This window comes from Heterocephalus glaber, unplaced genomic scaffold, assembly GCF_053883595.1.
Source record: "Heterocephalus glaber isolate CG9 unplaced genomic scaffold, H.glaber_assembly_v1.0 deba00001479, whole genome shotgun sequence".
NCBI lineage: Eukaryota > Metazoa > Chordata > Mammalia > Rodentia > Bathyergidae > Heterocephalus > Heterocephalus glaber.
Genome location: NW_028258316.1, coordinates 15,705,766 through 15,732,494, shown reverse-complemented (window position 1 = coordinate 15,732,494; position 26,729 = coordinate 15,705,766). Strand labels below are relative to the sequence as shown.

Here is a 26,729-nt window from a genome sequence, read left to right as displayed (position 1 = left end):
GCAAGAACTATACAAGTTCACCTGTTTTATAGTCATATCTTTACCCATAACTGATATTTTCTTGAACAGAGAGATTATTTTCCCGCTCTGGTATATGTCCAGTATCTAGGGCCAGTCATACTGCAGTTGCTAAATCTGTATTTCCTGAATGAATAAAGTGCACAAATCAACAGTGGGGATCTACCTCATGGGATCATTGGGAAAACTGAAGGCTTTTAAACAGAACAATTCTATGTCAGAACTGCATTTTGGGTAGATTGCTGCAACTACAGGGTATAGTGGAGTGATTGAAGGAGAGAGAAGGATAAAATAGTGTAAGCTATTACAATAGACTAGATTATCTATGGTCTTATATTTCACAAGTGGAAGGGAAAATTAAGGATCCCGGTAGGCAATAGTTGGTGGCTGGGGTGGGTGAAGAAAAGAAAGTGTCTATGATGACTCTTAGTTCTAGTTTGGTGACAAGTTTCATGATGGCTCCATTCATAACCATGAACAGTAATAAAGCAGAATGAATTTAAAGTTAACGATGAAACGTTCCCTCTTGGATATGTCGAGTTTGAGTTGCCCACACAGCAGTCAAGTCAGGACTTCCAATAGACAAGAGAATCCTTGAGGCTAAATGAGAAGAGAAGATAGGGTGGGAGGTGAAGATGTGTAAATCATTATAGTCCAGTAAATTGGAGGCCCTGGAGCATACGAGACCAGCCAGTAAATTATGCGAGTCAAGAGTGACGGGAACAAACAATAAGCCATGCTCATATCTAGGCGGTATGGAGAGGAAAAGCACACCAAGAAGTAGATTGAGAAGAGACTGTATGAAAGAAAATGAGAGTACAGATCTTTAAGAAGAGAAGGGCCTCAAGTTTCAAAAGCAGCAGAGTAATACAACAAGATAAAGACTCAAAATGCCTATTGCACTTAAGAATACAGAAGTGGTGGACAATTTTCAAAAGCTTGATAGGAACTAAAGATGCTTTGAGAGAGATTAAGGCATGAATGGGACATGAGTAAATACAGACATACAATGTAGAGCACTTGGCTAAGAAAGAGAGTGTAAAAGAGCAGTAGCCAATGCCTCTCCTTTCTCCCTACAGAGAGGGAACCAACAGTCAATGGAAGAATCTTTTTCCTTGTTGTAAAGATTTAGTAGACACAAATTCATAGGACAGATCTATTATTAAAAAGATAAAAATATGAGAGAGAAAGGAAATTATTACTGGTTGCAAAAAAAAACATATGGGGCATGGATTTAGGGTGGAATGCCAAACTCTAGACCAGCTAAGGGATTATCAAAGAGAAATAAGAAAATGTCCATAACTTTATGGAGCCATAGAGAGATAAATCTGTAAAACTGAAATTACAGAACAATGGATGGAGTTTTATCAGAAACCTGAAAGAAAATGGTGTTGGATCAAAGGAGTGAAAAGGTAACTCAGGCAGAGTGAGTTCAAGATGATGTCTTGGGGAAGCTGAAATTTGATTTGGGCTCCAATGGTTCAAGTAGAGCTCTGCCAGCTGAAAGCGGGAAGGACATTAAAGAAAGCATTCCAGGTTATGGGACCAGTGCAAGCAAACCCAAGAAATCATAAAAACCCACTACTATGTGCAAGCTAGTAAACTAGATGCTGCAGGGGTACAGAATGAGTAAGAAAATGGTATCTTCCCCACAGAAGCATACTGAAGAGCTTGGAGTCAGGAAGGGATGCCAAAGATGGGAGCCAGCACTACATATGTGCTCAAAATATAATTGTTCAATAAAGTGTTCATGACTTTAAATTCTTCCAGTGGTTAGTCTACTCCTATTACTCAGTTGACCAAATAAATAAAACACTTAAATTTTTATTTGCATTTAAATTCCAACACTTACATATCAAAAGCCCTGTCCCTTGGCTTGATATTTTCAGCAAATCAATAACAAAATATGCTGAAAGGTCTTTGGTGGATCCATTTGGCTAGAGGCTCCCTGAGCTTTGCTAGTTCTTTTTTTTTGGTACCGGGGATAGAACTCAGGTCCTTGCTCTTGCACAGCAGGTGGTGAAACCACTAAGCTAAATCCCTGGCCCAGCTTTGCTAGTTCTTATGCAATGTCCTCAACCTCTTATAGGGAGCCTTTTAAATAATAAACGAAAAGGAAACTATCACTGCTGTCTGTTTCTGACAATTATAGAATCCAAGGAAGAAAGCAGAAGACACAGCTTAAATGAGTACCTAAGCCAGAAATTACCTTAAATGATGTGCCTAAGCCAGAAATTATAGATTCATAAAATGTGGCCCATTGGCAGATTATGTGTTCTGCCTCATTCCACTCTCTCAAGACCTCATGCTGCTAAGGGAACAAGCTTCTAGTCAATCTGAGAATCACATTTAACATACATGAAGCAGAGACTTATACTTCTCATTCCAGAAACCAGAAATTGAACACACATATAACATCAAAAAATTATTGCAATAAGGGGCCAGGGATTTAGCTAGTGGTTCTGGTGCCTGCCTTGTAAGCACTAGGTCCTAAATTTGATCCCTGGTATCAAAAAAAAAATATTTCAATAAAACACACAATTCACTTAGTCCTCAAAACAATTACCTCCAACACAGAAACATAGCCAGGTATCACCAATGAGGGAAATGGATATGTTAAAGAAGCCAATTTTTCCTACCCTTTATCCAGGTTGACGGATTTGGAAGGCACTAGAAGTGGTCACCATTTTCCTTCTCTGCCTTTAACTACATTAAAGCTATTTCACTTCCCTGTTCCAGTGGTCCTTAACCCCCCACCCACTGCCTGCAGAAGAAAGTACAAGTTCTCTAGTAAGACATTCTATTTCTATCCTGTTTGCATTCCAGAGTCATCTTCCACCCTTTACTCTCCTTATACTCTCCCCTCTAGTACACTGAACATCTTTCAGTCACTATGATGTTTCTGCAAATTCTCTAGAATGCCTCCACATCTCTAAGCAAAGAACAGATTCTTATTTTTCCTTGAAAATTGATCCCCAATGCCTTCTCCTCTAAAAGTCTTTCTTGATGGGAATGAACTTTGGTATTAACGGACACGCATATCTTTAGGACTTGCCTGACTCTTACCCATGCCTCTATGTGGATGTCTACTTCATTACACTGTTCACATTTCTGTTTCTACCACTAGATGGAAAGCAACAAGGCTCATTTGTTAACTCATCCTTGCATCTTTGCGCTTAACATGGATTAGCATAAAAAAAGCGTGATAGATATATCCTATCTGTCTCCGGGGAGACCATTCTCCTTTTTTTTTTAACAGTAATGGACTTTTATTTGAAGTTCTATTTCCTTCCCACTTTCAGTTCTTGTAGCTTGAAAGACAGTTGCAGAAATAAGTCTGTGACTCTACTCGGAGAAGTAAAATATAAAGACTCAGTTGTGGCCCTTTAGACCAAGAAATACATGTTGTGGACCAAGAAATCCACCTGAATCTAAAAGGATGAGAAGCTAGAGTGTTGGCATCTCTTATAGTTTAAGACTGAAAATGTCTTCCAAATATCTCATGTGCTTCAAAGGTGATTGGATCATGGGAACACCATAGGTGACTTGCTGTTAGGAAGTGGGGCCTGGTTGACAGTGGGACACCAGGGACATGACTTGGAAGTCTGTATTCTTGTCCCCCACTCCTCTCCTCTTCCTCTGATTCATGGTTGCCATGGATTAAACACCTTTTTTTCCATCGTGTCCTTTTGCCGTACTGTTTCTGTCTTGGGACCAGCCGAACATGGACGTAAGTTGGAAGCCAAAATAAATCTCTCCCTCTCTAAGTTGTGGGTGTCAGGTGTTTTGTCTTAATAATTGGAAAGTGGTAAGAGCAACCACCCTATCACAAAGAGGAATCTGAGAAAGGCAGGACTAAGACCTTTTTTAAGACAAAGAAACCAGTGGAACCCTAAGGCAGACTGCCTAGATTTGGCTCTTGAGCCACGTAAGTTAGTCAAATGGGTTTATTACCGTTGTTTCATTCCATTTTTGTAAAAATTTTAGCTTAAACCAATATGAGTTTCGTTCTCTATTGCTAGCAGCACACAAAACCCAAACTGATAATAGCAATTTCATGACACACATCAGCATACGTATATGAAATCTGCTAGTCTAATGTTACTTGAATGACCCTCCCTATGGTTCTAGTTTGGGGTGTTGATGCTACCACAAGTGCATTATTCCATCAAAACTGTCTCTTTCCAGCCCCGTTTAAGCCTCCACAGATCATAGTGCTACCATTCCACCCCAGTATCCATTCTCTCTCTCCCTCCCTCCCTTTCTCTCTCTCTCTCCCCCCATATGTCTGTCTGTCTTTCTGTCCTTCTTTCTTTCTTTTTTCTTTCTTTCTTTCTTTCTTTCTTTCACGTGTTACAAGGATCAAGCTGAACCCAGAGGAGCTCTACAACTAAGATACATTCCAGCACTTTTAATTTTTGAGTCAAGGACTTGCTAGTTTGCCCAGGCTAACTTCAAATTTGAAATCTGCCTGCCTCAGTCTGGGTTTACAGGTTTGTGAAACTGTACCTCCCTCCAGACCTCTTGATGTGTGAACTACCTGAAGATACACAGATACAAGAATTCACTGTTTCCCTCCCCCTTGATGCTATCTTAGGTTTCACAAAGAGTAATTCACAGACCACCTCAGTCAAGATCACCAGCAACGTTTAATACCTTTTCGCTTGCTTGGTGACCTTACCAGACTTAATGAATCACAATCTCTAGTGAGATAAATATAAGAAGCTACATTTTGGGGACATGCTTCAAGTCGATATTATGAAAAATAAAATGTAAGTCTACTGTCCCAGCTGGAGATGTATAAGAATAAGGTGAACTGACAGTTATTGCCTAGCTCTAAGAAATCCCTCACTGTTGTTGGTAAGTCACATATTACTGTGATCTTGAGCCAGGGTCCTCCTGTTACTCTTCAAATACCAAATAAAAACCACAGCATGGTCTGATTTCTGACCAATCCCATCTTTGTGACTCAGAAAACTCTATCACTTCTCTGTGTCACTAGATTTAGGAAATGTGGAGTGAATCATTTTCTTTACCAATTTTGAGTCAATGCAATGAAAGTGAAGAAAATACCTTATGAACACTTAGTGTACGACAGGAGCTATATCAAGAAATTTACAAACTTTATTTCAATGGATCTCCACTATGAGTTTTGGAAAATTACTTTAGAGGTCCCACATCATCACCCATCATTATAATCAGTCACTCTGTCATGTAATTTTGCAACCATTTTACTAAAAAAGCAGAGTCTATTCCCCATCCTTGACTTTGTGCTCATCCTCATTACTCCTTTGGTACACAGAACAAGGGAGAAGTGATGCTGTGCTAGTTCTGAGTTTGTTTTTCAAAGACCATATGACCATTCAGCTTAATTATTAACTCAGTTGCTGTGGGACCTACATAGATTGGTAAAGAACAGTTCTGGGGATATCTGGGAGGGTCAGGGAGGCATGACCTTAGGGTCTACATCTGGTCCATGTCTGCTTCCTCTCCGGAGCTCATTCCAACCTGCTATGCCTCCCTGACGCTATGACATAATCATCATTCCTCTGCCAAGCCCTCCCTCCATCATTTGCTTTGAAGCCATCTAATCATGGACTGTACCCTCTGAAATCATGATCCAAATAAATCTCCCTTCCTTTAAGTTGTGGTTTTCAGGTGTGGTGTCCCGGAAATGGAAAAGTTGACCAACACAGACCTCATAGATTTCTACATAATCTCTTCTGCTTCTGCTACTGCCAGAAAAAAAAAAATGCGTCTTCTGTGTCAGAAAGAATTGAGGGACATGTAGAGTAGACTATCTACCTAAGTGGCCCAATCAAGCTTAGGGTAGACTCCCTTACTGAACCATAGGAGGAGGAGGAGCCAGCCTAGACCAGTGAGATTAGGTTAGATCAGGTGCCCCCTAGCTGATCTACTGAGGTATGAGTGATAATAAGTGCCAATTGCTTCAAGCCACTGAGCTGAGTGGGCTGGGAAGCAAAGTCACTACAGAGCAAGTTTGTTGTAGTAGCTATCAGACACTCCAGGTGATGTTATTTATTTACATTTTGTAGGTAAGGAAGTTAGGTAACTTGCTTGAAGTTACCTTGTGGATCCTAAGAGGCAAAGCTGAGATCTGGTGCTAGGTCTATCAAAAGCCTACCCTTCTCAACTCACCCTACATCATTTGAGGATTATGGTCTTTGAGAGAGTGTAACATGTGAGTCACAAGTAGCATCTGCTTTAAAACTGCATTTCCCTCTCCAGGTGTCAACAGAAATTGTGGAGGTGAGATTCCAAACTGTGGAGTTTTAAAATGCTCTCTAATTATTTTAATGCATCACTGGGGTGACTGGTCCACATCTGGAGGAATCCTAAAGGAGAGAAGCATTGAGTATTCACTGATATGTGCTGTGGATATACAGTCAAAGTTAATCCATCTATGCATAAGAAAGGAAGCTTGAAGGTTTTAAGCCAGAAAGGAACAAGGTGTTTCAGTGGGAGCTTGAGGAAAGAGAAAAAAATACTGCACCTTTTGGATGAAAGGGCCCTTAATCTTCAAAACACAATCCATTTTCCATACCAAAGCCCCTTCAAGTCTAGCAAGTCTGGTGAGGCCTCAAGTCAGGCAAACAGCTTGTGTTTTGCAGATTAAGGGGCCTCTGACCCAAAAGATCCATTTTTTTGTGAAACTCCAAAGGAAAGGCCTGGTCTATTTCTAGCCCATACACTCTCTGAAAGAGGCAGCTCTGAATGCAGTTTGAGAACAGGGCTGCTTCCCTGCTGAGACGGCCACACAGTAAGCAGATGAATGGAAGGGCTCCTGAAAGAGATCCTTTGCCCCAAAATATCATACCTGCTTCCTTGCCAGGATGTCCCAAATGCTCATTATAGAATAAACACAACTTTGAAATATTGAAAGTTCCTGCTCAAGGAAGAATGCTAATAATGCCAAGCAGCAGGAAAAACCATACATCTAACACCCTAGAACTGAGGGGACACACTACCTCATTTGATTCCCACAACAATGCTGTGTTGCTGCCACAAGAGGGAAACTGAGCCCTCACTTCACAGGAAAGAAAACTGAGTCCAGAGAACTAAGGTCATGTCCCTGTCATTACCCCAGCATGCTCTCATGCTCCCTCCTAGGTTGGACCCAAGTCCTGGGACAGGGAGCAAATGTGAGATAAAGTTTGAAGCAGAGTTCTTTGTAGAAAGTAAACCAGAATGTGTCATAAGACTTAGCATACACTGAACTAAACTGAATAAGGTTGCCCTATTCCAGCTACTGTAGAGGCTAGATTTGGGGCAATTGATATTCTCTCATCTCTCAAACTTGGGGTCCACACCTATCACAGAAGATTGACTGAGGTATATTTTTGAGATCTTGCAAGTTTAACCTTGTCTCCGGCTATGATTCTGTACTTGTTAGAAAAGAAGGTGAAACTAACACATTGTAAAAGAGAGAAAGAGAGATTAAAAAGTACTCAATCTCAGCTCGCCTTGGATGAGGGGACATAGTGCCAGACAAGAACGATTGAGTCTGAGGAAGTGAATGGATTTGATTTGTCTAAGCCTTAGAAAAGCAAATATCACTGAAATGTTGGCTGACCGCCACTAACTTCCAAACAGAAAATGGCTTCCAGATATACTGTGGGTGCTCAGCAGGGTCTGTTAGAGTGAGTGATGGGGTAGCTGTGCACTGCTAGAGAGCAGGGAGAAAGATTATAATGTTCTCTTGACAGAGACTAACAGAAAGTGCCAGCCCAGGAGTAGGACACCAGCTGAGCCCGCCCAAAAAGGCTCTGGAAATTTATATAAACCTCAGGACATGGTTGACTTAAAGATGCTAGAGCCAATGTATAGTGCTGCATGCAAAGAGAGCTGACCACTGGAAAAACAAACAACAGTGGTTTGGTAATCAAAAATCCCAGGCTCAAGTCCCAAGACAATCACTAATTCATCAAGTGAGCTGACTCAATGGTCATCCCCAGACCTCAGTCTGAGGAGAAAATATTTGAGGGTACTAAATGATCTCTAAGGACCCTTCTAACTCTTGCATAGCATGGTATATTATGATGAAATACTAATGAGTTACATTCAGCAGGGTACTTAGCTAATATCAGTGATTCATTCAACAGGTACTTGTAGGGTAGCTTTCATGTGCCAGGCAATGTGCTAGAGAATGAAGTAACCTATTTCTTATATATAAAATCTGCTTTCTGTGAGGCAGTCAACACTCTTCTAAAGTGGGGAACGGCCCTAGGTCATCCGACCTCGCCTTCCATCTTCAGGAAGCACAGCATCTTCCACTCCATGGTTTGATATCTATCATCTCTGTGGGGACCCATAGAGCAAGAAAAGTGTTTTAAGAACTGCTATGACTTCGTGGTGTCAGGAAGTTCTTTTGGGGGGTGTCACTCAGCCTTGCTTCCTCTCCAGGGAAAAAAAAGCTAAAGCTGATGCATGTGGACAAAATTTCCCTGCTTTGCACATTATGTCTTATGGGGATCTCCATGTACATGTCAGGTATAGATTGAAAAGAAAACCTATCAGAAATGTCAAGGCATTTTTTCTCTCCTACTGCTTTGGAATATTTTAGGTTGAGTAGTCCTTGAAGAGACTCGAATACAGGTGCTTCATTTTAGAAAAAAAAATGAAGTTAACCAAGGCTTACTCAAGGTCCCACTGCTTCTTAATGGCAGACAATGAAGAGTACAGGCAATGTCTTTATGCCCTCTCCTGCATGCTATTTTTACTACTCCAAGCATTCTCCCCTATTCCTAAAGACATTGATTTTCTGGGTAAGGTTTGCTTTGCTTTGTTTTTAGCATAAGGACCATTTCCAGTGAAGTCAACTTTCCTAATTCAGCTTCTCATTATTCTGAAAGCAATCATACTGTAATGTGTGTGAGGGATGGAGAGACATGTGGGCCTTTGGGGAATGCACTGTAGAAGTGATAGAAAGAGTGGGCTGCAAGGGTGGGAGTGAAATGCGGGAGAAAGAGAGAGAGTATATGCTGGGGAGCAGAGAAAGCGAAAACACTGCAGTCAAATGCAGAGAAAGAAACAAAGCACTTGCACTGATTTGAAAAGGCAGCTCCAAGAGCCAGCCAGGCTCTTCCAGGTCTGCTCTGTGAAGGTTCGCTCCCACCCTCAGAAGTGCAGAACCCTCTCTCAGTATGCAAGGGGTGAATCATGGGGAGCAGTGACAAGATGAGATGTATTCATTTGACAGGATGAAGAGAGAAAAAGACAGGAAGAGAGACTAGGAGAATGAAAGAGGATGGATCTCTCATGGATGAATATGGTTTAATAATACAGACCAACATTTTATTATAATGTAAAAAGCAGGTCAAAGAGAAAATAAGGACAGGTGCAAGATTCTATGGAAATGGATAAGGCAGACTTCTCATTAAAAGGAGGGCTACAAGGTTTGAGGCAGAAAGATCTAACCTCAGCTCTAACGCCCTCATTCCACTCCTGAGCAGATTTTATCCTCCCATCTGACTAGAGCAGCCTCCCAGTTCACCTCTTGAACTCAATCCTTCCCGTTCTAAAGGCTTGCAGGAAACAGATGTTCAATAAATGTTTGATAGGCAAATAAACACCCTCAAACATTGATTTCAGCATGTCAGTGAAGACGAATTTAAAGTGTTTCACCACTTCTGCATAAAATACAAACTCAAAAGCTTACAGAGTCCAGGAAGGAAGCAGAAATGAAGTGTCCAGGGGTTGAGCTTTCAAAAGAAGTCTGGTGATCTATGGCAAACACATACCCCAGGCCACAAGGATGGTAGACCACTACCATGTAGGAATCTCCAGGCCATCAGGTCTCCAGGTTTCTCAGAAGCCAGAACGAATTTGGTTTATGCAATCTCTCCATTTTTAAGCAGGGACATGATATCTCCCCTTCCCCTCCCCTGTGAGGTCAAATGCCACTCACCAATGTGTGGACAGGTGCATCTGTTTGTGACTCCAGGCTTACAGGATCGAGTCCATTTGTCTTAATGGAAAACCCAAGCCTCTCTCTCTTTTTCTTTTTTTTTTGGTACCAGAGATCAAACTCGGGTCCTTGCGCTTGCAGGGCAGGCAGCGGCAGAACCATTGAGCTAAGTCCCCAGCACCCCCAGGCCTCTCTTTTAGATAGCTATAACCTTCTTCCCTAGTTCTGCTTTTGCTTTCTATCAAAAACTGGTCCCAGGACTATGTCATTCCGGTTCCCACACATTGGAAAACTTACTTCCATCTCCACAGATGTGGAGCATTTCCTTGCCTGTTTTCCCATTTTGAACTCATCAGAGAAGTCCCTCCTAAGCCCTGCCTCTTCCAGTAAGATTTGTCTAACTGCATCAGATTTTTTTCAAACTCTAGAGGTTGGAGGGAATGTAACTGTTCTTTGCCAGTTAGAACATGTGCTGTCATTTCTTGGTTGCTTAGCAGCAACCTACAGTGAAATGAATATTTGACTGCGAACCTAGGATACCTGAACCCTAACCCTACTTCTCCTCCTATCTTGCTGTGCAGCCTTGGACAAGTGGCCTGCTCTTTCTGAGACTCGATTTTCAATACCTTTGAAGTAAAGGCAATGCCTTAGTCCAGCAGTTTTTAATGGAGGCTTAGAAGTGGCTATAATGCAGGATGGAGTACTGGCATGCAGAAGAGGCTCCCATGACACCCTCCTCCTGTCTGAAAAACAGCAGTCTCTAAGGATCTGATAAGTTTCTGGCCTTCAGACTGCAAGTACTTGTGTTTTGACTCTGCTACTCAACTGAGCCGTTCCGAACTTAGCTAAGCTCCACTGACCCTTTATTACGTGTCATCCACTAAGTACTTCTCCTATGCTTCTATGTCTCTTGTGTCCTCTTATGCTCTAGCATAATGGAAGACACAGGAGAAGACTAGCAATCATGGAGTGGCTGTCCCTTCATAGCCACCCCCAGTCACCTTGTCTTAGGTGTCATTTGCTGTTTCTGGGACACTGAAGTGTCTCGTTCATAAATTAAGAAGACTGGACTAGAAGGAAGGAATCTTTCAGCCTCAAAGTATGGAGAGGGGAAAGGGAAGGAAGAGAAAAAGAAAGAGGAGGAAAGTAAGGAAAATAGTAAAAAGAAGGACAAATAAGAAATGAAAGAAAGAAATGAGCTACTAAATTAAGAGAACAGATAGAGTAAATTTTTAGCAGCTCTTTTAACCTGGGCAACAGCTCTGTAAGTGTTTTCTTCTACTCTAGAGATCTTTTCTCTAAAGATACATGCAGTAAATATTTTAGGCTGTATGAATCATACTGTCTTGACTTTTCAACTCTATCACTGTAGCAAGAAAGTCACCAAGGATAAACAGTAAATGAGAATGGCTGTGTTCAAATAAAACTTTATTTGCAAAAACAAGGAATGGGATAGATTTGACCCAGGGACCATAGTTTGCTGAACGATGACCTAGATGTTAATTTGCTTTTTCTCCATAGACCTTATAATTACTTCATGTCAGGTAATATTTGTTTACTTATTGGACTTCTCCACTAGAGTATCAGCATCAAAAAGGCAGAGAGTTCATCTATTTGGATAAATCATGTATCCTTAGTTCCCGGAGCAGTACCTAGCACATGGAGTGACCTCAGTTCATATCTTTGGAATGAATGAATGAATGCCATCAAGTATCAGCTAGCAAATGCCAGGCACTGAATCTTGTTGTCTTTTTAAATTATCTACAGAAAATTATTTCTCGCATTTTACAGATAAGGAAACAAACTCAAAGAGGTTAAGTAACTACCCCATAGCACACAACTCACTCATTACAGAAAAAAGTTTCAAATCCAAGGCCATCTCACTACATCTCAGCAAAAGAACTTGCTCTGTACCATCCTCCTTTGGGGCTACAGCCTACATGGCCCCAGAACTACGGTTGAGCTCTGGGCCCCCATGAGTTACTATGAACAGCTCTCCTCATTAACCCACTCACTTACTTTCTCTGCCCTGCCCCTACTCAAGTGCCCTTGTGTCCAGGAAGGATTCACCTCCGGATCCACTGACTCATAAGCATCCTCAGCCTCCATCCAGAAGAGAACTCAGGAGCTATTCTTCCTCTCCAGAGATGACCCGTAGAGATTCTATCCATTTATTTAGAATTCATGCCCCACCTACTCCCAAGGCACAGTTAAAGTGGCATTACAAATTTAAATAAGATATAAATCAGGACAATTAAAAATAAAAATGGAACAAAGAATAGTTAAAATAAGTGAAGGAATAGATGTTACCAGGCACCTGGGATGAACTAATTGATCTGGATTTAATTCTGAGGTTCCTGGCAGCTGAAGTAAAGTAAAGTTAATTGGCCCCCAAGGGGCTAAAATCCATGGGTAGGGTCTCATTAGCACTGTACTCCAAGCACTGAACAAAGACAAGCTGAGCTGAGAGGTGTAACAGGGTCCCCCAGTCCTGAGGCACAAGGAAAGATCTAGAAACTGCCCACCAGCCGAATTCTCCTCTTCCCCAAACCCAGCCAACAAGAAAAATAAAGCACAGGATGTAGAGATGGTCACACTCTCCTGGGCTCACAATTGTGGGACTTCATTGAGTTACTGATATTCTCCAAACCTCATTTTCTGAAATGTAAAATGAGACACTAAACCTTGCTTATTTCATTGATTTGCTGAGAGAAGGAAGATAATATACCACTTGGTAGTGGCCAACCAGTGATGGAAAGACAAAAAACTCATGATTCATGTTTACTCTTCCCATGGAATTCCTGAAAGGCAAATCTCACTGGATATAGCTTTTTAAATCGATAACTGTCCTTGGTGAACACTAGAGGAACGCATAGGTGTTTACCAGGTAAAGGTTCAGAGGATAGGGAGCTAATGGGTATCAAAGGCAAAATGATAAGGGGGAACAGGCTACACTAGGAGCATGTGGCTCTGGAAACAAATTGCCAGTTCTTGGTACTTTATTGGTTGCCCCTAGTCTAGAAATTTCAAGATAGCCGGAACAAAGCAACTGCTTTCCTTTTCCATCTTCCATATCTCAGTCTAGACCCATACACGTCACTACATCATCTGACCAAGTCTACTTCTCCCAACCTGGATCTCTAAGTATGTAGAAACCTTTAAAACCGTGATACGGAATGTGAGAGCTGAGAGGAAACAACAGATCCCGACATGTACCATTTCACATAACGAGAATTACCTGCACTAGCTGCAGGAGACAGGGCTCTTAGATGGAGACCCAATATTTTTATAGACAGTAACTTTAACCGACATATTAAAAACACTTCCCAATTCTCTTCCAATCCTGATTATAACAAGGAAGAATACAAACTTCAGAGCTATTATGTCTTTAGCATCCCTCTAACATTTATAAGTCTAACTTTTAACACCAATAGGGCAAGTCTAAAGGTCAGAGACTTGGTGCATCAAGCATAGCCCCGAATATGTAAGCTAGAGAATAAACTAGAATGGCACTGTATAGCTTTTGCTTTTACTGTATTCATTTGTAGAGTTAGCATTTATTTTTTAACTTGTTGTAATGATAGGAAGTTTCCCATGGAAATTTTAGTAAGTAATGGACTCAAAGAAAAATTTTAAGGGTTACTGATGAAATGAAAAAACAGCAGAAATTGTTAAAGTGTTAAAAAATTGACATTTAAAAAATAGTAATCTAAGCCAGTGCTTTTGTGTTATGGACGGAGGGAGGGAAGCCTGCCCACTGTCTCAAAGAAGTACAAGTACCCTAGAGCCAGGTCAGCCTCACTTTGAAATCCAGATCTGCCAACTATCACCACAATTACCTGCAGATCATCACCTAAGTCCACTTAAGTTTCCACAAAATGGAAAACCTTCATATGTTTGTTTCATGGCCTGGAGTTACACCCAAAGTTAGTATATGCAGACCCTAGGAGACTTTTAGACAAGAGATCAGTAAGATTCCCCTTAGGGACAACTGGCGATCCATGAGCCAAGTTAACTCAATGGTATTTGTTACATACAGTCAGATACTCTTTTCATTCCTGTTCCTAAAACAGAATTAGTATTAAAACACTGCCCCATTCAGTCCTTACCTATTCTTGGGCTGGAAAATCCACACACAGTAAGGAACAATCAATATAACGAAGAGGTTCAGTATTAGAACTAAGGCTCTAGAACTAAGACATCCCCCAGTTTAAATCCTAATTTGAGAGAAAGGAATGTAGCTCAGTGATAATGCAAAGTTTGCCCAGCATATGCGAGGCCTTGATTTTGGTTCCCAGAACCAAAACAATCCTAAGTTTGTCACTAATTAACTACTCAACTTTGGCAAGTTGCTTTATTTCTCTCTGCCTCCGTTTACATATCTATAAAATAAAGATTACTAGCATACATTATGCTGTTGCCTGGAACAAACTAATATTTGTGAAGCAGTTAGCACAGTCCCCAAAATACAGATGCACGCATCACATGCTTCCGTTATTAGGACACAGCGTGAAGTGAGCTTCCTCCAGGTCATTCAGAACACTGGTACTTTCGCTGTTGTGCTGTGTCCAAGATATGACCCGCCAGGTGTGACGGGAGAAGGACCCACAGCTGTATAAAGTGCAGATGCAAACAAATTGCTCCGCACTGCCTCCGGGGAATGAGATATGGAGTCAGTGGAGGGTGAATTTTAGAAGAACATCCGATTAAAAACGCATCAGTAAGAGAAAGCTGGTTATATGGGTCACGTTCTCCAAGTCATAAACCCTGAACTTAACAACTGTTCCATTCCCAGCCTGGCACCAGCCAGCCCTCCCCACCACTCACCCACTGCCATTTACCACATTCACTGCATTTACACTGAACTTTATGGATCTGGCTTCTACTACATATTTGATCCCCCTACAGGGCCTCCTGTTTGAAAGCGGCTGCTGTTCCACAAAAGGCTCCTTAGATCTGGAGGGCCACCTTTCTACACTGAATACTTGCTTCCTCTTCTTTATCTCCATTTCTGTAGGGTGTTTCCTAATCAGGTCAGTGAATCATTCCTCCCTCACTCAGTCCCAGAGAAGTGATCCTTGGCAGATACTGAAATCTGAGATGCTGTTTTCTGCCCGAGGCTGTGATATACAGAGGGATTAAGATGTCCCCGATTCCCTGACTGTCCCAACCCACCTACTCAGAGCTAATTATGCTTCCTCAACAGTGTGTGATTGTTCAGACCTACACGTGTTTGCACATGTTGTGCTCATAGCCTGAAATGCTTTTCCCCAGTGGTTCCCCTAATGAATTTACTAACCCTGCAGAAAGGTACTCAGCTCGACCACTTTTCCTGCCTCCTTCTGATTCCCAATTGCAGCCATGTGAGTAGTGAGTTGCTCCGGAGCCTCTAGCCTGCAGAGAAGATGGTACAAAAGAGGAGAAGCTAAGAGGAAGGGGACTAGAGGGAGAGGACCTCAGCTTGCTAACTGCGCTGCTGATATCCTTTTTGCCTCCTTAAATCACATACTTAACATCCCTAAATCAGTTGCCTAATTTTAAAATTTGAATAGTAACTATATTCTTCCTACTTTGGATGGCGACAGAGAGAATGATACATATAAAATATTTTGGTACAGTGACTTGCACATAGTAAATGTCATTATATATATTATATATGCAGTTTGGAATATATGCACACACATATTGTAGCACTCTCAGGCTCTATTTAATTAATTGGAATCTTTCTTCTACCCTGGATCTTAGCCAGAAGGCCAAGAAATGGTGAATCTTTCTTCTGAATTGTAAGTGCCTTAAAAGGCCCACACTATGTTGTTCTCATTCATATCAGCAGCTCTCAGCATACAGTAGATGCACAACATACATTTATCAGCTGACTGGACATGTCTACTTTCTTATTGTAAGCACAGTTTCTAGCATGAAAGAGACTTTCGACACATGCTCAGGAACAGATGAACAGATGAGCGTGTTTGGAAAGTCTTCTCATTGGTGCTAGATGAGGATGTGAGTAGATAGGTGGATTTCTAAGATGCCATTCTAAAAAAAGTTACCTAATCCCCACTACTGAGGTTATAAACCTACCTTCAGCTCTTAGCTTCTGAAACCACACAGCCAACTTCATATGCCACCACTACCATCAAGTTGTGCAAACATCTTTATTTTGCTAAGAGGAGTACTCAACCAGATTACTCATTCAGCATACCCAACCGTGCTTGATGTATTTTTAACTCAGGACATGCAACATCTTACCACAAATATGTAAAATATGTAAAAACCTAGAGCCTAATGTTTTCTTTCTCCACACTCCCATGATCTGCAACTTCTCATAACATTAATGCTCTAGTACTTATTCCACCTCTACATGAAGATAAATAGAAGACAAAAAAAAAAAAAACTTCAGAAAATCAGCAAGAATCCATGCAACATCTTGAACACAGATTGTTTCTAGATGGCAATCTAATCTCTGGCAACAAGAAAAATCCAGAGAGCTGGAAGTACCTACAACCCCTACAACTCCTGTCTCTTTGAATTCACACACACACACACACAGACACACACACACACACACACACACACACACACACACAGGTCTGATTACATTCACATCATGCAATAACCCTTTCCATAATGATCACAGCTTAAGTACACTTGACAACAATTCCAGATTCTGTACAACTTCATTGCAATAACTTAAATTCCCTTAATCCTATGTTTAAATTTAGTTTCATATTTTCTTTAACTTCTTTGTGATAAGAACATACTCATAATGGCAATAAGTTCATGGGGGGAATGGAAATTCTATTTCTGGGTGTCTTAGAGGATGCCCTATCAGCTATAATATTTTCAATGCCTGTCATCCCCAAAGAAAAGAATGATCTTACTAATTCTTAAAAAAAAAAATCTTTCCAGAAAAGGGAATGTAGGTGGCTTCAAACTTTTCCCTTAGGTGATTTCACCTTTCTGTTGCCCACCTTACTGCCTTTGTTATAAGAATACCTTACTCATCCTATAAGATACCTTTTTCTTGCAGGCTTTTCCAACATCTTCATCGTATGCATATTAGCTTTCTTTAAAGTCTCACTGTTCATTCTGAACTTGGTTTTAATCAAGGAGGTTAACTGATTTTTATATGTCAGCTCAATTAGTAAGTTACACAGTAGAAACATGCACTCACAACTTCTGATCCCAGTCAACCAGGACTCCTGACTTGTCCATTTCTGATGTTTAAGCCTTAATAACAAGCATCCACTAAGCACTGACTATGTGTCGGGCACTTCTCCAAGCTCTCTTCCCAGGCAGGATCTTCACATCAATCGACTCTGAATTTTCTGATACACTCACACTTCACACAGGGTGAGGCGCTACATTGTTAAGTAACCAGCCAAAGCACACACAGCTGATCGGAAGGGCAGCTAGACACACATCCAGATAATCGAGATCCATAACCTTAGCTTTTAATGACTTCATACTCAAATATGAAACCTTAAGTACTGTATTAGTGTCATATCAGCCTGAAATTTATGTGCGTGCTTTACCACATCAAACTGACCTAAACATAGAAAGGATACTCAATATATTTTTAATTGCCTGGCAATTCACTTACGTATCTCATATTTAGTAATGACCTTCTCTGGTTAAGACATTATCATAGTATTAAAGAAAATAACGAAATATACAAAAATATGAAATTATTCTCTAGAAAAATTTAGAGTGAGAGACTTACTCTGTGTGATCTAGAATATCAACATTAGTCTTCCAGACTTGATGCTCAAGTCTAGTTTGAAAAATCAATATTTTGAACCAAAACGAAATTGTCAAGACTTTCTTATACTGAACTAAACAAAATCACAATTACCATTACTGGAACTTTGTAAGAGAAATACATTTGGCCACACACATATAATAGAGAGAGCAAAGTCTCAAAGTAAAAGATTGTCCTTCAAATTTGGCACCAAATTTTAGACTAACATTTGAGAACCATTAACCTAAATGCATTGGCCAAAGAAATACAGCACAGAAATGCACCTACATGAAAGAAAAGCCCAACATGCAGAGATTCAGCAATATGAGGAGGTTGGCTAAATTGAGGGGCATCTGTGCTGACATTCACAGGCTGAGAAAGAGGCTAAAAATCCTGACATTTTAGACCTCAGAGTTTGTGATTCTATGGCTTTTCCTTCAAGGAACTTAAAATGTTATAAAATCTAATTATAGTAGGAAAAAATAAAGGTTATGAATTGTTTTATGGCCTTTTCACTTTGGGGTTCTGTCTCTGAACTGCCAACAAAGGCAGCTTTCACGACATTATCCAAAAGTGTTAGGCATCTCCCAGAACCCTCTAGGCTCAATGGAAGGACATTAATTAGCAAAGCCTGAGGGTCCATCTCCTCCCCAGGTGTAGCAGACACATGCCCACTTCTTGGAAGTTCTCCCTCTGGCCCCAAGATACCTCCCTGAAAAGGCTCAATTCTGCTTGGAATTTGTTCTGGTTTAAATCTAGAATGCCCCCCAAAAGGCTGGAGTGCTTCGAGGCGGGGCTTGGGAAAGTGACTGGCACATGGGGATCTACATCCCTAACTCAAGATCATATTACCTCTGGATTTTGGAACCTATTATTTTTTAATGTTCAGTTCAAGACCATTTCCTCTTTAATCAATCCCAATCCCACAGGAAGAGGAACCAATGGCCTGTTAGTGATTACATATCAACACATTATGCTGTCATATGCTAGGGCTTTGGAAGGATATAGACTTTGCATTGTTTATCTTGGGGTCACACAGCCAAAACAGGACCTGGTGTACAGTATTCATCCGGCAAGTGATCCATTAGTAAATAAGTACACAAGCAAGCAAGCTGGCAAATGAATGGGTTGGCTGGTGTAGATAGTGTGAGTATAGCCTCTCACAATTTGCAGAGCATTTGTGCTTCTTTGATTAATCCATTTGATTCTCACAACCTCCTGGGGCTTTTACAGAAAATTCAGACACAGTTTCAGCTATTTGCCGAGTTGAAACATAGCAAAGCAGGAGCTTGAACCCAAGCCTTCCAATATCTCTCACACACACCATTAAACAGTCCTTGTTGTTAAGCATTAATGACAGTTTATTGGAAAACTCCAATATGAAAATAAAGGACAGATACAATTAAGAACAGAACTGATGATCTCATTGTAAAGAAAAGGAGAACAATCTATCCTTGGACTTCTCAGTATACTCCATCCAACATACATGTTAGAGAACATGATGGCTCTCGCTGGATTCATGGGACACTGTTTGGGGAAACAATCATCAGAAAGACACTGGAAGTAGATTTCAGCAATTCCCCGATTTCACCATTGCCCAGCCCCACTTCTTGCACTGTAGCAGACACCTCTGCCAAGTATGAGCAGGCTATAGTGGCACAAGCTTCTTGCCCCTCCATAATTCGGCTGTGCTACATTGGAAGTAGCAGAGCTTGGCTGAGTTCACTCCCAGTGAAGTTCAACTGACTCCAACTGAATTCTTCTCCTCTGAATTAACCCTTTGTTCCCTTCAGCAAAGATACACTTGTGCCCTCATTCTACCGTCCTGCCTGCTTGATACTTGTTATCAGCAGGTGTCTCAAGGCCTGCCCAGCTTCCCCCTTCCCACGCTTCTAATGAATAAGCACTGGATGTCCCGGGAATTATTTGTCTTTGCTGCCCACAGCAGCTCAGATCAGCCCAAGACTCAGTTTCTCTCAAGTCTCTGTCTGTGTGCATCTTTTAACTCCCACTTTCCTATCTCGTGGACATCGTACTGGCTTGCAGGAGACGGGGACCACTGCAGGGGTCTCTGGTAAGGTCCCCTTTCCCTTTCCCTCGACTGCAATGCATTTCTTGCTAGATGTGAAGTTTCAGCCCTTGGAGAGAAGCCGAGAGATTTCTGCAAATGTTTTCTCTTCAACAGATGGAGCAGAAACCCAGAAGCATTACAAGGAAGACAGATCGGTGCGTCACATTTGCAACAATAAAAATACAGCAATGGTTAAAAGCAGTCTCAGTTAAATAGAACTGGGAACCCAGGGTTGGCCTAAATCTTTTTTTTAATTAAAAGTGAAGGAGAATTTGAAAGTTCTATTTCAGCCCCTCCAAGCGTCAGCACAGTGAATGCAGAATGTTTTCGTGGCTTGGCAGGGTAGGTGACTGCCTAAGATTTATGTGGGTTCAGGTCTTAGCCAGAAAAACCTCCTGCATAGGAAGCTGTGAAGAGAAGCCCAGAGGCAGGAAAACCTGGATACAGATTCCAGTCTTGAACCTATATGACTTCAAGAAAACCACTTCATCCTGTGCCGCAATGGTATCACTTGGGAAAAAGAAAAATAGAGCCTGTCTCAGATACCTGCAGATATCTGGTGAGAAAAACTCAGTGGAGGACTATCGAAATAATGCTTGAAGGGTTTTACTCACACTCCACCATGCTTCTCAAGAACCCCTAGTGACTTTCCTCTCCCTCCACATTCTTCCTTCAACTCTTCACCTCTTTCTCCTTAGAGCTTCCATATCGTGAACACCCTTTGCTATTTACTTCCTTTTGCAGCCTCTTCTTACATCTTTAAAGTCTGCTCTAATGTCTCCATGAGTAATGTGCAAATGGACACACCTGGGTGTTCTTTAAAGGATTTGGGGATCCTACCCATGGAATGAGTAAGGCTCTGAGCATCTTGGAGGCTGGGATCCTCTCTGCCAATCAATGTGTCCATAAGTGGGTACATAAATCAGCATTTGAGAACTGCTGCTTTGGATGGAGGCTGCCAGAGCAGAGGATCTCAGTCAGAGATGCTCTTCAGAGCTGCTGAGGTACTTACAAGGAACACTGAATCCAAGCACTACCCTGGAACTTCTGATTCCATGGGTCTGGCTGGACCTGGATACACATAATTTGAAAACAAATCTTATGCATTAAAACTTACAGTATAGGTTCCCTGAAAAGCACAGTCTTGTCGGCAATGTGGACAGATTTATACTAAACTGCCATTCTCTATCTCTTGGATACTTTCCCAGTATGGTTCACACAGTCCGTCCTCTTCTGGTCTATAACAGCAACCCAGATGTCTGCTTTGCTGGATGATTAATGTTCTAGCTGGCATATATATTTAAGAAATGCATATGAAAAGGACTATATGTCTTACATGTGCATGAACATAGACACACACAAATACACATTCCCCACACACTCAAGTACATGAGTACATTTTAAATAACAGACCTAGTCATTTCAATTCTAAAAGCCTGAATTAACTCATCCTCAAAATAAAACCTGCAATACTAACTTCATATTTGTAAGAACAAATATGTTCACATTCACGTAAGCAAGCAAGCACCTTATTGTCAGAGATACAGTTCATGTTCAAGCAATATGTATCAACTAAGAACTACACATGTATTTATATATTTGACCTATGGATAAGCATTCATTTTTCACATCAACTTATTCACATACAAATGTACTTAGGAATCCATAAATATATTCAGCTATAAATTGCATACTCACATATACTCACAAATGCACAATTTATATGAGGACTGTACACATGTGCAACACACACACGCACACACACGTACATATACACACACCCCAGAGGTTCCATGGTATAGAAAAAACACCCTTCCTACTCTACCCACTTCTCCAAACTAGGTTCTTCCTGTACCTGTCAAAATATACCTTTGGGTCTGAGGTCCTGTGAGAGAATGTCAAACATGGAAGAAACAACTACCACATACAAAATGGATGCCAAATTCTTAAAAAAAAAAAAAAAAAAAAAAGTCTTGAAAATCCAAACCAGTGTTTTGGAGAAAACATAAGTACAGACACAGTTAAGAATAGGTTACCATATGTATTCAAGAGGAAGTTCTAAGATGGGCCGGAGATATAGCTCAGTGGTTCCACATCTGCCTGGCAAGTGCAAGGTCCTGAGTTTGATCCCTGGTACCACCAGAAAAAAAAAAAAAAGAGGAAGTTCTGAGAGAAAAGACAGTAAGACTAGACTGTTAAAGTGCCCAGCAGACAAAGCAACTTTCTAGAACACTAAAGAAATCACACAGAACCCCATTTGGTTCCTACCTTCCTGGAGCTCACAGCCCTAAGAGAGAAAACAGTCATTCAATGAAATATTTTCTAAAGTGACAGCAAGGGTAATTTACAGAACATGAAATATACAGCAGGAATGGTCAATGAGCAAAGCCATTAATCCTATTTTGCTTCAGGCTTTCTATTACTCAAGATAAGTGTTAGTCTTAGGTATCAATAAAGTCAACAATCGACCTGTCAAGAAACTTTGTAATATCCAGAAGCTCTATCTGTCCCCACCACTGGTGCCAATGTGCTTACCACTAGAGCTATTAAGCACTATATTCCCCTCATAAACCTTCTGTGTACATGTACTCATTTTCAAGAGTATTTAATGTTAATGCTATATTTGTATTTCCCCTGAATTGCAAAGAAGGTGGACCAGATAACCAATAATGCCACTCTCCCTTAAAAAAAAAAAAAAAAAAACACCTTAATTTCATGATTTTGTGATTTTTAAGATTTTATGGTAGAAAAATTGGATGGAACACAAAAAAATTCCATAAATATGCCATTCAATGAGTCTATGAGATTCTGATTCTGAGTTTTTATTATTCTAAGATTCTCTGAATGCAAGGTTTGATAGATTCTAAAATTCTTCAACTATGTTTCTAAAACACCAATATAAAAGAAGTACCAAGATATATCATGTACAGGTACAAATTCCCAGTGATGAATGTGATCATACTGTATACCTAAAATGTACCAACAAACTTAATAAAAAAATAATAAAATGCTAATATCGTGAAAATCTGACTCTTAAAGCTTACCATTCCAAGCTCTCACCACTTCCGTGGGAATGAAGTAGTTATGCTATTCTCTCGGAGACAGGAGGCACCTACACCAGGGGCAGAGTGGCTGTACTGGAATGAGGAGGATACAAGGGCTGGGAAAGAAAGAATGGTCCACACAGAGGAGAGCGCTAAAGTACAGGCTTTCCAAACACCTCCCTCTGCCTGATCCTCCTCCTGGATTCTAGTCTGTGACCTAAAGATTGAGAATATTCTTTGCTAGAATATAGATGCTGTAGAGGCAAATTTCAGCTGTGCCTCACCGTTTTATCCCTGTGTTTAGCAAAAAGACTAACTAGAAAAGGCTCTCAATAAATACTGTGCAACTGAACCAATAGCTAAACCCACTGAAGCACTGTTCCCCTTCCCTCCTTGGAATCAAGTCCTCAGCACCTTTCTCTGCCTTTGCATCTTTTCTTCTTTATCCTTCTCCATCATCACTTAACAGTTTAGAACTTTTCTGTATATTAATTATTGAGTCCTCTCAGGAATCCAGTGATACATGGATTATTACTTCCATTTTACCGATGAGGTGCCTGAAGCTAAGAAATGTAACAATTTACCAAAGGTCCCTTGATTAAAGTGATAAAAAAAAAATGACCAAACTCAAATTGTCTGACTCCAAGTTCAGAGCTTTCCTCAATTCCACAGCTGCCTTATAATGTCCTTAATATCAGTAAAAATAACCACAGCCCCTCAAATTAGGAAAACCAAAGCCTGAGAGGGGGCCTATGTTTTCTCTTCCTGAATTTAACTCTAAATTCATTTTCTCAATCAATACCAATTCTCATTTCAGGATATCCAATAATTGGGCTTTCTACACCCAACTGTTCGTTTCATTTTCTAACCCTTTTTTCTCCTCTTGAGAGTGCTGTACATGGCATGTGTTTATTTTTCAATTAAAGCAAATTAAACTTAATTTTGTTTTTGAGAACTTTTTTTCAGAATTTCACAGCCCACGGTGAGATAATTGAGACCCTGCTGTTTCTGGAAGCACTGTGTAGAGAGAGCGGGCCTAGATCTGGCACGACCTCAGAGGAAGCCATCCTTAACCCCTACCTTCCTTTTGTCCCACTACCCATGTTTCTGGATTCCGTCCACTTCCTTGACACTGTCCTAGCCAGGAAGGACTTCTTCTATCTGTCATCAGAACCGTTACCATAATTCACTAAAGGGGCACAGAGCTTCTGCTCTCCCTCTCCCACCCACCTTCTTGCTTTTCCGAATCCCAGATCTAATCAACCCAATGTTGGTCTTAAAACTCACCAGCGATTTTCTAAGCAGAGGTAACTTCACATGAGTTCTGAGACTTTACATTGCTACCTGTGCATTATTTCAATAGCCTTGACCTCAAGCTTGTTCTGCAGACTCAATGAACCACTTTATCTTCCACTCTCTTCCTGAAATGGCCTTCCCCAACCTCCAACAGGCTGTTAAGCCTTCGGGACTCTCCCAGAGAGAAGTCCTCCCTGCTCCACACCATGTTACGCTTGCCAACTTCTGCACAAGCAACTCTTTATTATCTCTGGTTGCGCATCTAGCTCTTCTTATCAGACCGACATTAGCTTCAGATCAGGAAAATGTCTTACTCTACTCATGGTAGAATTTCCAGAACCATCTAAAATATAGTAATTCCTTAAATATCCTTTTTTAATTGTTTATTTATATTTTTATTAATACATGTCTGTAATACATAATGATTACATGGGGAATTGGTACCTTTACATAATACATCTTAATTCGTTTTATGTTCCCATAAGCAGGAAAAGAGAGCAAGAATAGATTTTTTAAAAAGGATAGAGGAAAAGACAGAGGAAAGAAAAGGCAGGAAAGTAGGATAATAAATGCAGAAGGAAGGAAGGGTAGAAGGGAAGAAAAGAAAAAGAAAGGGAAGAAGGGAGAGAGGAAAGAAAGGAGAAAGGTAGAATTTATATTAAATCTGGAAAACTGTCATTATTCTTTGATAATTTTGTTAATAAAATTACTTATGAAATAATATAATCAGAACTGCTTATATAAAAATTTTTATGTACACAATATTTTGATTTCTTCACAGAAGACAAATTTGTCTAGTTTAGAGCTTCTTACCAACCAGAATTAAAAGAAAAAAATACAAAGTTGAGATCAAATAATTTTGAGAAAGTTTGAATTAATGATGACAAAATTTCCCTTTATTCAGAGCCTTGAATGCACTCATATACATCAAAATTTCTAAGCAGTGAAATCATGAAGCTTCTCTCAAATTTATTTGACCATATATCACATTTCTCTCAGTTTTCAAAGAACAAGTGCACCATGGAATATAATACAAAAATGCTGTCCCAGAAAAATGATTTTTTAGCATAATCAAGTCTAGAAGAATAATTTTTGTCTAGGAGTCAGAAGTCTGGGGTTCCAGATTTAATGTCCCTATTAAGAAAGAATGTGACCTTTCTCAAGACAGTCACCCTTGTCAGTCTGAAATCCTTTAGCTATCAAAACAGGGAGTTGGATATGATGGGACACCCTTTCTAGCTCAGCTCTAACATGCTAGGGTTCGATGATGAAAGGTATATACAAGTTGAGGTCACATCTCTGTGTCTACCTTTTCATCTACCTTAAATTCCCTCCTCTTCTACTTTCAGGGGTGAAGATCCTTTCAGTCCCCTCGGACACCTGCCTGAAGCCCTTCGGGGACAGCTTGAACTAGCAGGCTTTCACTCCTGAGGATTCCTGAGCAAACATCTCGTTTCTATAAGAGGCTGTCTTAAATACAGCACACACTTTCTTGAATTCATTTCATCTGTTCATAGCAATTATATGCCATGCATTGTGATGACAGAGGTGACGAAGGCACAGTCTTACATATGCTTTCTCTTCCCACGTAGCCCTGGAGAATGCACCTAAGTCATATTTGGTCTGCAAAGGGTTCAGCACAATGGCTTAATCTAGGACAGAATCTGTCACTCAGAAGTCCACTTTAGAGACCATCTAAAGTTTAAACCAATTATTTCAAGTCTTTTTAAAACGTTGGAGGCTCTCATTCAAGTCATACAAAAGTGTAATAAAGCAGAGCTGCTCTGATGCAGGTGGCAGGCTGGGGGTGATCTCAGATCCAGCTGCACCTGATCAGCCCCTTGCTGCTTCCATGGTGGCTTCAGCAGGCCCCTTAGAGCTTCTACTGAATCTCAAACCTTCTTTTCTCAAGTGAGGAAACTGAGGTCGCGAGAAAGGATGTTGTTTACACAAAATACAAAATGAAGAGAGGTTGTGCGCAAAAGTTTCCTGACACTGAGGACTGGAACCACTACGTGCACTTTTCCTCAATCACAATGCGCAGTTTCACCAAGAGCAGAAATGATGCCAGGGGACACCCTTTCTTGTAAGGCAGTCATAACTATTTTAATATGCATTAGAAAGCAATTACTTTAAAACTTTTAGTTTTTGTGAATATTATGGCTCAGTCCAAGGCCCAGCAAAAAAAAATAGTCTATTTAAATTTGATTTAGATTGAGCAACTTAGAAATGTAGAAAATTCTGCATTTTCACATAGTCTTCTGTGTTGGTTCTTTTTCCTACCATGAATTACTCACTGATCCCTCATATCCTACTAATTAAAATGCTGATTACTCAATAATTCACATTCATTACCAAATATTAGAAAATACAGGTAAGCATAAGAAAATGGATGAAATTCAGTCATAACTCATTACCCAGATAGCCACTCTTAAATAGGTGCATCTTATGAAACAATCATGCTATCCATCATGTTTTTCTTACCATACGCTTCGCTTAATAGTTTACCAAAAACTAGGTCAATGACGATGAATGTCCTAAGTGCCATTTGTGGAGCTCTAACCATACGAGGCAGGTTGCTAAGTTCTTTGTATATTCACTATTCATTCTCACTGCAAAACTGTAAGAAGG

The 26,729-nt window shown here is 40.5% G+C and overlaps 1 protein-coding gene across 5 annotated transcripts in view; it reads right to left on the bottom strand.

Moving 5' to 3' along the window:
• Positions 1-26,729, bottom strand: part of Brinp1 (BMP/retinoic acid inducible neural specific 1) — a 168,522-nt gene that overhangs the window by 129,868 nt on the left and 11,925 nt on the right. The window contains exon 1 of one of the 5 annotated variants that reach the window (XM_087183290.1): positions 15,246-15,519. The exons of the other annotated variants lie outside the window; for them this stretch is intronic. The gene's annotated coding sequence lies outside the window, so the exon portion shown is untranslated. Of the gene's footprint in view, positions 1-15,245; positions 15,520-26,729 lie in introns of those variants that run through there. 5 annotated transcript variants of the gene reach the window in all.